Source organism: Desmodus rotundus, chromosome 2, assembly GCF_022682495.2.
Source record: "Desmodus rotundus isolate HL8 chromosome 2, HLdesRot8A.1, whole genome shotgun sequence".
NCBI classification, from domain to species: domain Eukaryota; kingdom Metazoa; phylum Chordata; class Mammalia; order Chiroptera; family Phyllostomidae; genus Desmodus; species Desmodus rotundus.
Window position 1 is genome coordinate 151,017,825 of NC_071388.1, and position 12,392 is coordinate 151,030,216.

The window sequence follows — 12,392 nt, forward strand, 5'->3', positions numbered from 1 at the left end:
CACTATACTCAATTCTTCCAAAAGGCCAAATCCCTTTTCCAACTCTCTCTCTAGAAAACCCTCAAAAATCAATGCCAGATGACAGCTAATCCATTAATGTTTTCCCCTGTGATCACACAACCTGAAAACAAAATAAAAGACAATTATGTCCTTCCCTGAAAGGGATCTTTTTAATAGATAAACCAACATATATTCTTATTATTGAGGAAATAATTTTTTTCTCTTAGGTATTTGTTGACAACTAACGACTTTGTTTACAGTTATAAATTAATCTCCAAATCCTGGGACATATTTCGCAGTAATTAAGACCAATGGTACTGGGAGAACTCTGGTCAGTCCCCGGAAAGCCTGCTGATAGCTCCTCTTGCATTGAATCCTCACATGTTCTAAGGTAGATAGTTGGGTAAATGTGCAGATACATAGATATCGATATTGGATACCATGTTAGATACTATTAGTGGAGATAACGTTGGACCCCGTGTTTAAAAGTCAACTTGGTCCAGAAATTTTAACGCTTGTGTAAAACCACCTATATGCTGATAATTTCAAATGTATATTTCTTCTTTCTTTAGAGTCTTGTTGTTTATGATAAGATAAAACAACTTCCTTGGCTTGCCTTTGACCCTGAAAATATTTTAGATAGTGGGTTCCTTAGTTTTTCTTTATACTAGTTTTCTACTAATATTTCATTTTTGTTACTAATAATATCATTTCTCAAATTTTCTAGATTTATAACATATCAACATCTGAGATTCTTTATCCATCATGACTTATTTTAAATCATTTTAAAATTCTGTCAATTACACCTCTATTAGGTCTAATGGATCCTCCTCGTTATTAGTGTCCTATTCACGAAGTAAGAGTCACCTCATGCATATACAAATGGGAAAACCTTTCACAGTTTTTCCTGCCTCCCTTTGCACTAGGTGCCAAGAAAGCACAGGATAATCTTCCTGTCAGAGACCTTCTGTCACATAATTCTTTTGCTCAGTAATATACAGGAAATCCCTGATACTGAGACTCAATATAATGCATTATTCAAATTGGATATTATGCTGGAACAAAAGGCATGAATTGGGAATGTCCCCAGTCAAGTGGGACATATGGTCACTCTAAATAGAAATGACCCAAACCTCTTTCTCTGCCATCTAAATGCCTCCACCAATTAACTTATCCTTTTTTTTCCCATTTCACACATATTTCTGTATGTATATTGTTCATTTTAAGCATTTTTAGTTATTCCCACAAGATATTCAAGATAATCACTAAATTTCAATATTGTAGCTTCTACAGAGGCAATTCTGTAATTTTATTTTGTGATCTTGTTTTTCCTCTGCTTCAAATCCTGCATAAGGTCATCATTTAAGTCAGAGCATGTGACCAGGTAATGCCTGGCACTGGAGGACCCTAGCAGTGTGCTCCCACCGACAATAATCCTGTACAAATCACCCGTAGTGGACAGCCAGAGAGCAGAGATCTCTCGCAACTGAGAATGCTCTTTTGGCTCTGCCACACTTAGGAATTTATGAACTTATCTAACTATGTGTTTCAAAGTGGGGGAGAAAGGCTGGAACATTTTTTATAGATGTTGTTTCCCTATATATAGGTATTGGGGATTCTGAAAATAATTCATGCTTTAATACATTTGTTTTGATAACTGATTACACACAATTAACTGTGTGGCTGGATAAAACTGCATAGAATTATTATATATACATATATCTAATTCATAGACTTCATAGAAATCAATTTAATAAGTACATATTCATTACTTATTCTGTGTTGGTGTTTATATGTATAGAAAAAGCCCCAAAAGATTAAATATTATCAGTTGGTTAAATTTCCTCCACATGCAGAAATTTTATGTGTATTTTTTTCATAAGGAGTTGTTCAGTATACAAAGTAGCTATTAACTTTTATTTTAGCAAAATAGAGGTAGTTCATTTAGTTGCATTTGTTAAGTAATCAGTTTGTATTATTCTCTGTATCATTAGTTACATGCGTAGCACAAATATTTCTTTTATGAGAGAAGTCACCAAAATACCAAAAAATAAAACTCTTCTTAAAGGGTATTTTCCTCTTGCCACTTCTCATGTGAAACTCTTAAAATAATATTCAGTCTAATTTCTCTCAATATATAGCTTGCTATTCTATTTCTGCAAAATGAGAACATTCTGTTCTATTCATTCTCTCACTTACATTTAGAAACTGCAGAGAGAGGTTTAAATTAAACTCCTAAAGAAATTAACTGCCATTCTTATGCATAGCCATCAAATACACAACACTTCTGTGCCGGCTGCTCAGAGGAGCTGTGCTGTGCTGATGACAGTGACCAGCTCTGCCACCATCTGAACCTCCACAGGAGGCAGTATCAGAAGTGGGTCAGTACCACCCTGTCACATGATATTCAGGCTCCGCCTACTTGAGCCGACGAGGCAAAAGGAAGGGATATTGGCCACTGGATCACAGTGGGATGTACAGAACAGAATGGTTTTTTGGGTCTAACATAATTATATTGGTATTCTTTTATTGCAAATCTATAGCAAATGTCATCAGATAGGTCTTTTAATGCTGGCAGATGTCAAATGGAGTCAAATTAGTTTACTCTTAACACAGGAAAGTTATAGTTAAATACCTATGTGTCAAAAGAAGCTTTAGTACCTCCCTTGGTTTCAATTTTATCCTTTATTGGTGATGGGGTGAGAGATGAGATTGATCTCTGAATTTTCTACAGTAAGATTTTCTGGGTACAAATGGGTACAAATCCTGGCTTTGTTTCATTCTAGGCTAACGCCTTGGACGGTTTACTTTACCCTTCATTCGCTTGTCTATAGAAGAAGAAAAAAGAGTGCTGCTTCATGACAGCGTTGTGAAGATTGAATGAGTATGCAGAAAAAGCAGTTAGAATTTTACCTGCCACATGATAGCCGTCAACAAATGTTTCTTATCATTTTCTCACTTTAGGCACGTAGGAGCTCGTTGGGGCGGGGGGGGGGGACTGGTGGGGAATGAGGAAGTTTAGAGGTATAGCTGCTTTAGGCAGAGTCAGGGCCCAGGCAGCAAGATTTCCTTTTTTCTATGCTTTAGAGTTACTACATGATTTAAAAAATAGAATTGGGTAACCGGCATTCAAATAACATGAGAATATTCAAGCTCTATTCTACCCCACAGGGTTTGGTTGTTTGGCTTTCTAGTATTCTGTTATGCATTAGCACTGTAGCAGAAAGAGCTGCAGGGTAAGGGATCACATTAAATAGCTCACATTGGAAAGAAAGGCTACAACAAAAAAAATAATTTATCATGAAAGGTAGAGGTAGTAGCTAAAATAAAAAGACAGAGGAGACTATGGGACACAGTGTGTAGAAATTATTTAAAATGAATAGCTAAATATTTGTTAATACAATAAAAACAAGGATATGAGATTACCAGTTATTTTCATATTTCCTTGTATAATAAAACTTTAACGTCTTTGAGCTGGAACTGCTAAGAAACTTGCGGTGGCTTAGAGGCTGGCTTGCACTCAGGAATAATCTGGCCACGACATCTGTCACTGCCTTGATTGCCAGGAGAGAGTCACATAGAAATCACTTAAATTTTTCTGGTGAGTAAATTCTTTGAGAGCAGAAACTGTATCTGTTTCCTTGCAGTCCCAGACTGTAGTAGTGACTTGCGCATACTGGATATTCAGAGATTGTGAATCAAAAGAATGACTGATTTATTGACTATACAACTTAAGGAAGTCTCATATGTACAGTCTTTGCAGTTTTAATTGAAAGCATCAAACTGCATGAAAATAAAGAATGACAAATTAGCAATGTTACATCAAGATACATGGATGTGTACATACATATTCCTCTGGGCTTCCAAATTATAGATCACTCACCTGTCTCACCAATGAGCTATTGAATAAGTAAAATCTTCTCAGAGCAAGAGCTCTGGTGAGTGATCCCATGTGGTTATGTTTTCATCACACCACTGACACAATAGGAAAATGTGTTAAATAAATGCTACTAAAATCAGTTTGGAAACAAGACGTGTTGTGCATGGATTCTAAAACAACTGAAATCAAAGTAGGTACAAAAAAGAAGCTCTTGAAATGGACGTGAACCTTCCAGCAAAGCTGAAGTGAGTTTTGTTGTACTTTTTAAAGTGAAAAATAAAATGTACTCTTACTAACATGGGTAAAGAGAGAATTCACATGGGCGGGGACTTGATTGCTTTTATGGCAGTGAGATGTTTCCAGAAGCCCCTCTGACTTGTGGATGATGAGATGATCTAATGGAAAATTCATGTGAATCAACTGAAAATTGTTGGAAGTAACAAAATTACACAGCAAGATAGTAAGTTCCTCAAGCTCAACAGTTTTTTTTAATAAATCAGAAATACCAATTAGAAAATATAATGGTAAAAGAATATAATTTGTGATACCAACAAGGATAACAACAAAAATTCTTGATAATAAACTGAAAACGATTGTATGATGACTGAGGAAAACTCCAAGTTTATTGAATGTGCAATATGAAAAAGAACTCAATAATTCGAGAAATATATTGTCTCCAAATTTAAAAACTCAGTTTTTTAGGAAGTCAGTTTTCTTAAATTAATCTATAAATCTAAAACAATTCCAATCAAGCTCAACACTACAGAGTCCAGAAAGATACATATGAATAAATATTAATATAGCTTGAAAAAATGGCATTTAAAACATTTTGGGAAGAATAGACCACTCAAGAAATAGTGTTGTGACAATCAGTTAATTATTTAAAATGAAATAAAATTAGATCGCCTATATAAAATCAAAATATTAGGACTGGAAAGCCTGAGTTCAAATTTTCAACACTACAGAATGAGTCCCACAGTGGTTCTGCTAAACTTTGAGACTTCAGAAGGGATGTGAAAGCATATTGTAACTTTGATTGGGCTTACAGATTAAACCACAAGTGGGGACAATGTCACAAGTTAAAGCCTTACTCGTACGATGCTCCCATAGACTTCATCAACTTTGTATCTTTGAATGAAATGGAAGATACCCTAAACATAGACTCTTGGTTTGAAGAGACAGCCAATTGGAGAATGTTTCCTGGAAGCATGGGATGGGGCTTTTTCAGGAAAAACTCCTTTGAGAAAGGTAAATTCTCAGCAAGGTATTGCCATATTTTGAGATCAGGTGACAACCCTTATTAAAAAGAGTCATAAAAAGAAAATCTGGCGCAACAGTCCATTCCCTCAAATGCTTGTTCTTCCCTGGAAGTGAAGGGAGCCACCCTGAGAAATACCCCATCCCAGCCTCAGAGAAGATCTGTTAGACTCTCTGCTCGAAAGATTTGGCACAGAAAGAAAAATACCATGAAAAAATGAAAGCCAAGAGATGCGCTAGTCTGTAATCAGGAGTGAAATTCTATCCAAAGAATGAAATTTTCTAACAATAAAAAGAAGCCAGAAGAGGAGGAAGATGGTACTGCTTGTCAAGATATTTCTGGAAAGAAGGAGAAAGCCAAGAGTAACCATATTCTGCCTTGTATACCACCTGCAAAGCAGAAGATTTTAAGAAGTACTGAGGAGCAAGAGTTGGAAAAAAGCATGAAAATGCAGCAGGGAGTGATGGAGATGTGGAAAAAGAATGAAGAATTCAAGAAACTTGCTCCTGCAGGAGCAGGCCAACCTGTGAATTCAGTGAGCCAAATAACCAAATCAGTTAACTTCCACTTCCACATAGATGAGAAAATCAAACAACATCCTAAGAGCCAAGAGGGAAATAATGAAGTGGACTTTACACCTGAACAGTGAAAGTGTCCTCCGTCTCCTGTCCGACCGACTAAGGGATGCACCTTTATAAGGCCTTTCAACCTGTGTCAAGGAAAGAAAAGAACATTTGATGAAACAGCTTTTCCATATATGCTTTTTGCACAGCAGGTCAAAGACTTCTGTAAATGAACACCTAACAGACATCACTTGAGGAGCAAGAAGGATGATATTACTCTGTTACCATCACAGTCTGCTGTGGCTAAGATTTCCAGGGACCCACAGACTCCTGTGCTGCAAACTACACAGCGCGCAAGACCTGTGACCTGCGACAGTGCAGCGGATCAGAAGGCCGAGGAGCTCAAGAAACTGCAACAATGTAAATCAGAGCATAGAAACATGATCCCAGAATTCTTGAAGGTGTGCCCATCTTGCCCAATGAACTGCCTGAGAAAAGAATCCATAAATGTGAGTCCACTTAGGAACAGGAGCCGCTTTTTTCATCAAACCAGGAGTCTTCTTTCTTTGTCATGGGGGTGTGGAGAGAACCCATTTTTTCAGACTTTTTCCTACCAAACAAGCATGGACCCTAACTGTGCTGAGAATTGTTATCCTGCAATGTTTAGGGTGATAACGAGATTCAACTCACACATGTCTTGATCAGATCCCACGTAGTTATTTCCTTTGAACCACCAGTTGACTTTTAAGATGAGTTTAACTCTGACAAGAATTTAAAGTCTTTATATCAGCACAGCGTAATTTCTATTGCCCTTATCTGCACTCCTCCCCCTTTTTTCTATTTTTAAATCAGAAAATAAAGATAGTTAAATACTGAGATAGGAGTTAAGTCATGGCATCCATAAGGAATAATCACATATGAGATTCTTTCCTCTTTTTTGCACAAAATGGATTTCGAGTTAAGGAGCTCTTTGCTTTGAGGGGGAAAGCCTCATTAACTGAACAAACAAGGAAGAAGACTGCACGGACTAATGGGGAGCTTCACAGAGCCTTCAGCAAGCTGTGGGCAGAGCTGCCGCTGTTAAGCCACGTTCTTCCCCTATGGGTGTTGATTATAACAGGGAATGCCATGCAGCACACGCACTAAGTCCTCCAGTAGCCTGGGCTACAATAAATGTGTATTTGTCTTCCCCTACCTGTTTTTGTTATTTAATGTCTTAAAATTTGTCAAGCCCTCCATTTTATATTATAAAATCTTAAAAAATTATTTGAAACATTTATATGAGAAAAATATTAATATTCCTAATATATAGAACTATATAACAAGAATATCTACCCCTTATTTTTAAGTTACGATTTATTGAGCATTTTGCTATGTTTTAGGTCATTCACCTAGATTTATACATTTAATATTTGTCATGTTATCCCTACGAGGTACAGTACTGCAAATTTTTATTGTGAAGAAAAAAAATTAGAGTGCAATAATTAGCCTGTGGTTGAAAAGTTAGGTTATATATCATCCTGTCAGCATTTGAGTCAAGAGCTTTAGCTGAAGAATTCCTAACCGCAGTATTCTATGAAGTTCCTTTTGATTGTGCTTATAAAACTGTTTTTTCACACATTTTGGCTTATAATTTAATGTGCTTATACATTTAGGATGGTAGAAAGTTGAGTCTATAGGCACATAAATATTGTTATCTACAGGGTTTACCTTCTCTGATGTTCAGTATACCTTCCTCACAACAGATAAACACGATTTTCTTGTTTCTTGGTGTCATTTCATATAATCCACTAACCCATCTAGAATTTATTATAATAAAGTACTTTTTAGGAACTGGTATACAGTATGAGGTGAGATGCTAAACCAGTTTTTTCCCCACACACATGTGACTGACTTATTACATTAAACTCTTATTTTTACTGGAACCCATTTTGAATTCATCTATTTTATCCCACTTATTATATGTCTATTCCTCTATTTATATTATGTGGATTTGCTTATTGCAGCTCTAAAATTTATTCTAGTACTCGATAGGGTAAGCTTATTATTTTTATTTTACAAAACTTTCTCGAAAATTCTCCACAAACCATTGATTTTTAAAAGTCCTATGCTTCGCTACATTTAATCTTCCCATCCAGAAACAAGGTTTGCCTTTGCATTAACTTGAGTCCTCTTCATATATGTTTGATAGTTTATATAGTTTGATAATTTCTTTCCCATGGGTCCTTCACAGTTATTGCTATTTCTTCTAGATTACTTATTTACCGTGTGTGTGTACAATGAAAGAGTTGTGTATGAGGTAAGTATTATTATAGTTAACGAAGCATTTATCTATTCAATTGCATTTTCTATTTGTAGCTATTGCTGGTTGTTGTGCATTATAAGGGCAATACTTGTCTTAGTAGCTGCAGTGAAGGCTATATTTTATATCATTTAAATTCAATAACCATTTTGAAGCACTAGTTACCCTGTGCCTGTTCTAGGAGTGTGAAGATGTAAGTAGGACAGGAATCTCTCAAAAGCATACAGGGTCTTGTAGAGTTGCCTCTCATCTTTATATCATGGACTAGGATTCATGACATATTGAGAAAGGAGAGAAAAATTATTGGTATCTATGTAGGATAAATGAAAGTTTTTTACAAACCTCTCTAAAATGTCAGGGACTGTATTATATCCTCCAATATCCTCACAGCATTTAGCACATTCTTACCCTTAACAATGACCACAGTAGTAACAGCTGCCATTAACTACCTCTTATGTATCAGGCGTTGCAACAAGGATTAAGAGTAATGTCATTGATCCCCCAACAACCTAGCAAAGGGCAGAATCCTCGTTTCACTGATGAGGGAACCTAGACACACAGAGTTTAAGGAACATCTCCACGAGTACTCTGCAAATGCTTGACAGTCCTAGGATCCCAACAAGTCTATGTGCTTAGTGTCTTCCATCGTGCTCTGCTCTACACGGAGTCAATGGTTGAGATGGGTAAGTGACATTTGGCAACTACTAGTCAACAAGGAAAAGACTGGTCAAGCTAACCTTATATATGAGATTTATTTTTGATTTCTTACTTGATTAAAGATCATAAATTGAGATGGGGACAGATAATAGACAAGTATATTTAAATAGCAGATGACATATCTAACACCTTTTATTTCCTTCACTCTTTTGTGAAATGTAGCAGCATATTGTCCAACATGTGGCTGCTTTATTTTACATTTTTCAAATAACATTATTTAATTATTTAAAATCAAATAACATTAATAATTCAGTCCCTCAGTTGCACTGGCCATATTTCAAGTGCTTAATAGCTCTGTGCAGTGAGCAGCTACCAAATTGGGCAGTGCCTAAAATTTCCACCACAGAAATCTCTGTTGAACAGTGTTGATTTAGCACATCTGACACAGAGATCATATTCTGGGGTTGTTCTATAATTTCACTTCCTCAGTGAATATTTCAATGCACTATGTGCCATGACATCAGCTTTAGTTTACAAAAACAGGGAAGACACAATCTCTTTCCTTAAGTTTTTCAAAATACAATGGGAGACAAATGCAATGAAATTGCTCTTGATGGGGATAATAATAACATAATAGGTCCAGAAGGAAATTTTCTACTTTTTATGGTCTCTTTCCCTGCACAAGTGTATAATTGTTGCCTATTCCAGATTGATCTGGGGTGCCTGAATTATGTATTGCCCTAAAATGATGAGTTTAGTCATTATTTTTGACCTTAAAGTTTTGCAGGTCTTAGTGCTGATTTTACACTCACCCACACAGGGTCAGAAATGCCGCCTTGACAGGTACATCCGAATCACGATTTCTACTAATTCTTTTTAGATAATAACTTGGTCAAGAGTGATCTATTTACATCTTCTTTTTCTTTGTTACCTAATGAAAAATAGAAAATCTTGACCTAGAATTCTTCCCATTTCATTTTGTACAAAGTAACCACTGATAAAAAAAACTATCAGCAAAATAGTCTGTTTCTTTATCATATTATACATTTGAAGTTGCTCACATTTGAGAAGATGCTGGAAAACCATGCTGTTCTCTTGTAATCTGAGAGGAAACTTGCCTTCACCATGAGTTTTTATCCATAAGCCAGAAATGCTCTTGGAAACATTTTGCTGCCATAAAAAGCTATCAAATATTCCCCCTATGTGGGTTCTCTGTTTACCCACAACTAATGAGAATAATTTTGTTTTTCACTTTAAAATGTGCAACAAAAGCTCATTTCACCTTTGCTGGAAGAGCCATGTTCATTTCATTAGAGCTTCCTTTTTGTACCTACTTTGATTTCGGGTATTTTGAAATCCATGCATAGAATGTCTCATTTCCAAATTGATGTTTAGTAGCATTTATTTAGTACATTTTCCTATTTGACAACAAGAATATTTTATGAGGTGACATTATTTCCTGCAGATAGCCTAAAATCAGCATTATCCAAAAACCAGAATCATAGCCAAAGACAGAAATGAAGAATTGATTCAATGTATACAAAGCATTCACCTTCCTCGGAGGAAAGATGTTTCATTGAAAGTTTTCCAGCTTTTACCTGAATCATTCTGTTTGTAGGACACTCATTACAGCTGTTGCCAAGTGTTATCAAGCAGAGCCAACGTCATGTGATTGCTGGTCCTTGCTAGTTGCTGGACACTCATCATGTTTTTAATCCATGAAAAATTAGCCTTGGCTGGTTTCTCACATTCCCTTTTCCTCACTGTCTGGATAAACGTTTTTCTCTTGTTTCCAGGCCTGGATGATTTAGGGCTTCAGTATTTTAATGCCAAACAAAAAACTAATCATGAAAATTCATTATGTCACATCACATGGTGCAATTTTTAATAAACTGACCACGTTCAGTTGCTTCTTAAGAATTTTTCATACAAATGATAGCAATATATCAATTGAAATGAATGCAACCAAAAAATCCCACTGAGTTAGCCTACAGATTCTTTGATTACCTACTCATTTTACTTTCCTCCAAAGGCCCAGGTTTGCACTGGGCTTTGATAGGCCAGCCTGACACATCCTACTGAGTGACAGAGCTTGTCTTTGCTCTGTGCAATTCAACTCTCAACCCTCCACCTTTCCCCAGAGAACTTCTCTGCCTAGGACTACCTGGCTGCCTTCCTCCCCACTCTCCTCCACTCTTCTTAATTCTAGAGTCTTACAGGAAGGGTCTGTTGTAGGCAATTAATTAAGACCTCAATCAGGAGGACTCAACATTGGGACATCCTTTCATCTTTATTCCTTACAATCCCTATCACTTTGCCTACATTAGAATATACTTCCTCTGTGTCTTCTGTTCTGGTGTCTATAGTGTCATTTTCCACATTAATGGTTGGGAGGAACCTCATTCTTATGTTTTTATTTGGAAATATCTTACATTTATGGCCTCTCTCTCCAAGACTTAATTCTTTCCTTATGTAGGGTGGTCTTCTTGTCTCTTTAAGCAGAGCCTGTGGGTTGGGGGATTGATTGCCCTTGTAGCTTATGAGGTAAGTATGTGCTTTGTTGACTATTCCTTGAATCATCTTATATTAGTGGAAGAGAAATACGAAATAGTTATATGTTGCCAAACATCTAAACTTATTCTTTAATCCATTTGACTGGTTAGAAAGCTGATGTGTTAATTCCTATCTGATCTTGAAGAAGAAATTATTGTAATTTATTGCCCCTTAGACCCAAATACTAATATGTAAGTTTATATGTAAGCCAAAGTTAAGATTTAAAAAAATGTTCAAATGTGTCATCTTTCATAGTGCTTATCTTTACATTATCTTTTGGCAGTCCCATGTGAGAAACTGCAATCTGAAGAACAATTTTCTAGCACCATTACTGGATCTTATTGGCAGACAAGTTGTTACATCATTAACTGTGAAGAATTTCTGAAAAAAAAAGCATAAAGAAAAACATGTATTTTAAAAGTAACCAGAGTTCAAGACCAAAAAAAGCCAAATCAAAGATGAGTTATTAAATGTATTTAATGACTATCAGCAATGTATACTAAAAAAGTAGAGTTATTCCCAAAGAATATGCAGCCTCAGAATATAAATATTCACTCTGTCTGGCAACCTAATCGCAATCTAGAAGCATAAATTATATATTATTTAAAGGGTGCCAGACTAAGGCAAGTTCTGAATTTGGACGGGCCAATTTGGAAGGAATCCTGGAAAAGGTGGGTTTAGGCCAAGATTAAAGAGAAGAAAGGATTCACTAGTAAACTGTAAGGTATTTTTCATATATTTCCACATATACAGTACATCTATTGTCCATCTAATTCAGGTTTTCTCAACCTAGCTATATTAAAATTTGGGGGCAGATAATTATTTATTATGAAGGATGTCCTGTGCATTATAGGATGTTTAACAGCATCCTTGACCTCTATTGGTAGACACCAGTAGGACCTCCCCATCCCCCCAACTGCAGCAACCAAAAATGTCTCCAGACATTTCTAATGTTCCTTGGGGTGGGGATAATATTATTCTCCTCATGCCCATTGAGAATCAGCAATCTAACTATGTTATTATAAGACAGGTTTTCATTTGATACTTGCAGTCTAATAGTAACAGTGATAATAGCTAAAATTGAAATTCCTACCATGTGCTAGGTATTTTGTCAGTCTTATGTCATTCAGTTATCATAATTCTGTAAGATAGGCAAATACTTTTATTATGAAGGAGACA

The 12,392-nt window shown here is 36.0% G+C and overlaps 1 protein-coding gene and 1 pseudogene across 4 annotated transcripts in view; one reads left to right on the plus strand and one right to left on the minus strand.

Annotated features, from left to right (window-relative positions):
- Positions 1 to 12,392, minus strand: part of KCNH7 (potassium voltage-gated channel subfamily H member 7) — a 488,226-nt gene that overhangs the window by 268,952 nt on the left and 206,882 nt on the right. The gene's annotated exons all lie outside the window — the stretch shown is intronic.
- On the plus strand, positions 4,950 to 6,224 carry LOC139440672 (targeting protein for Xklp2 pseudogene; annotated as a pseudogene).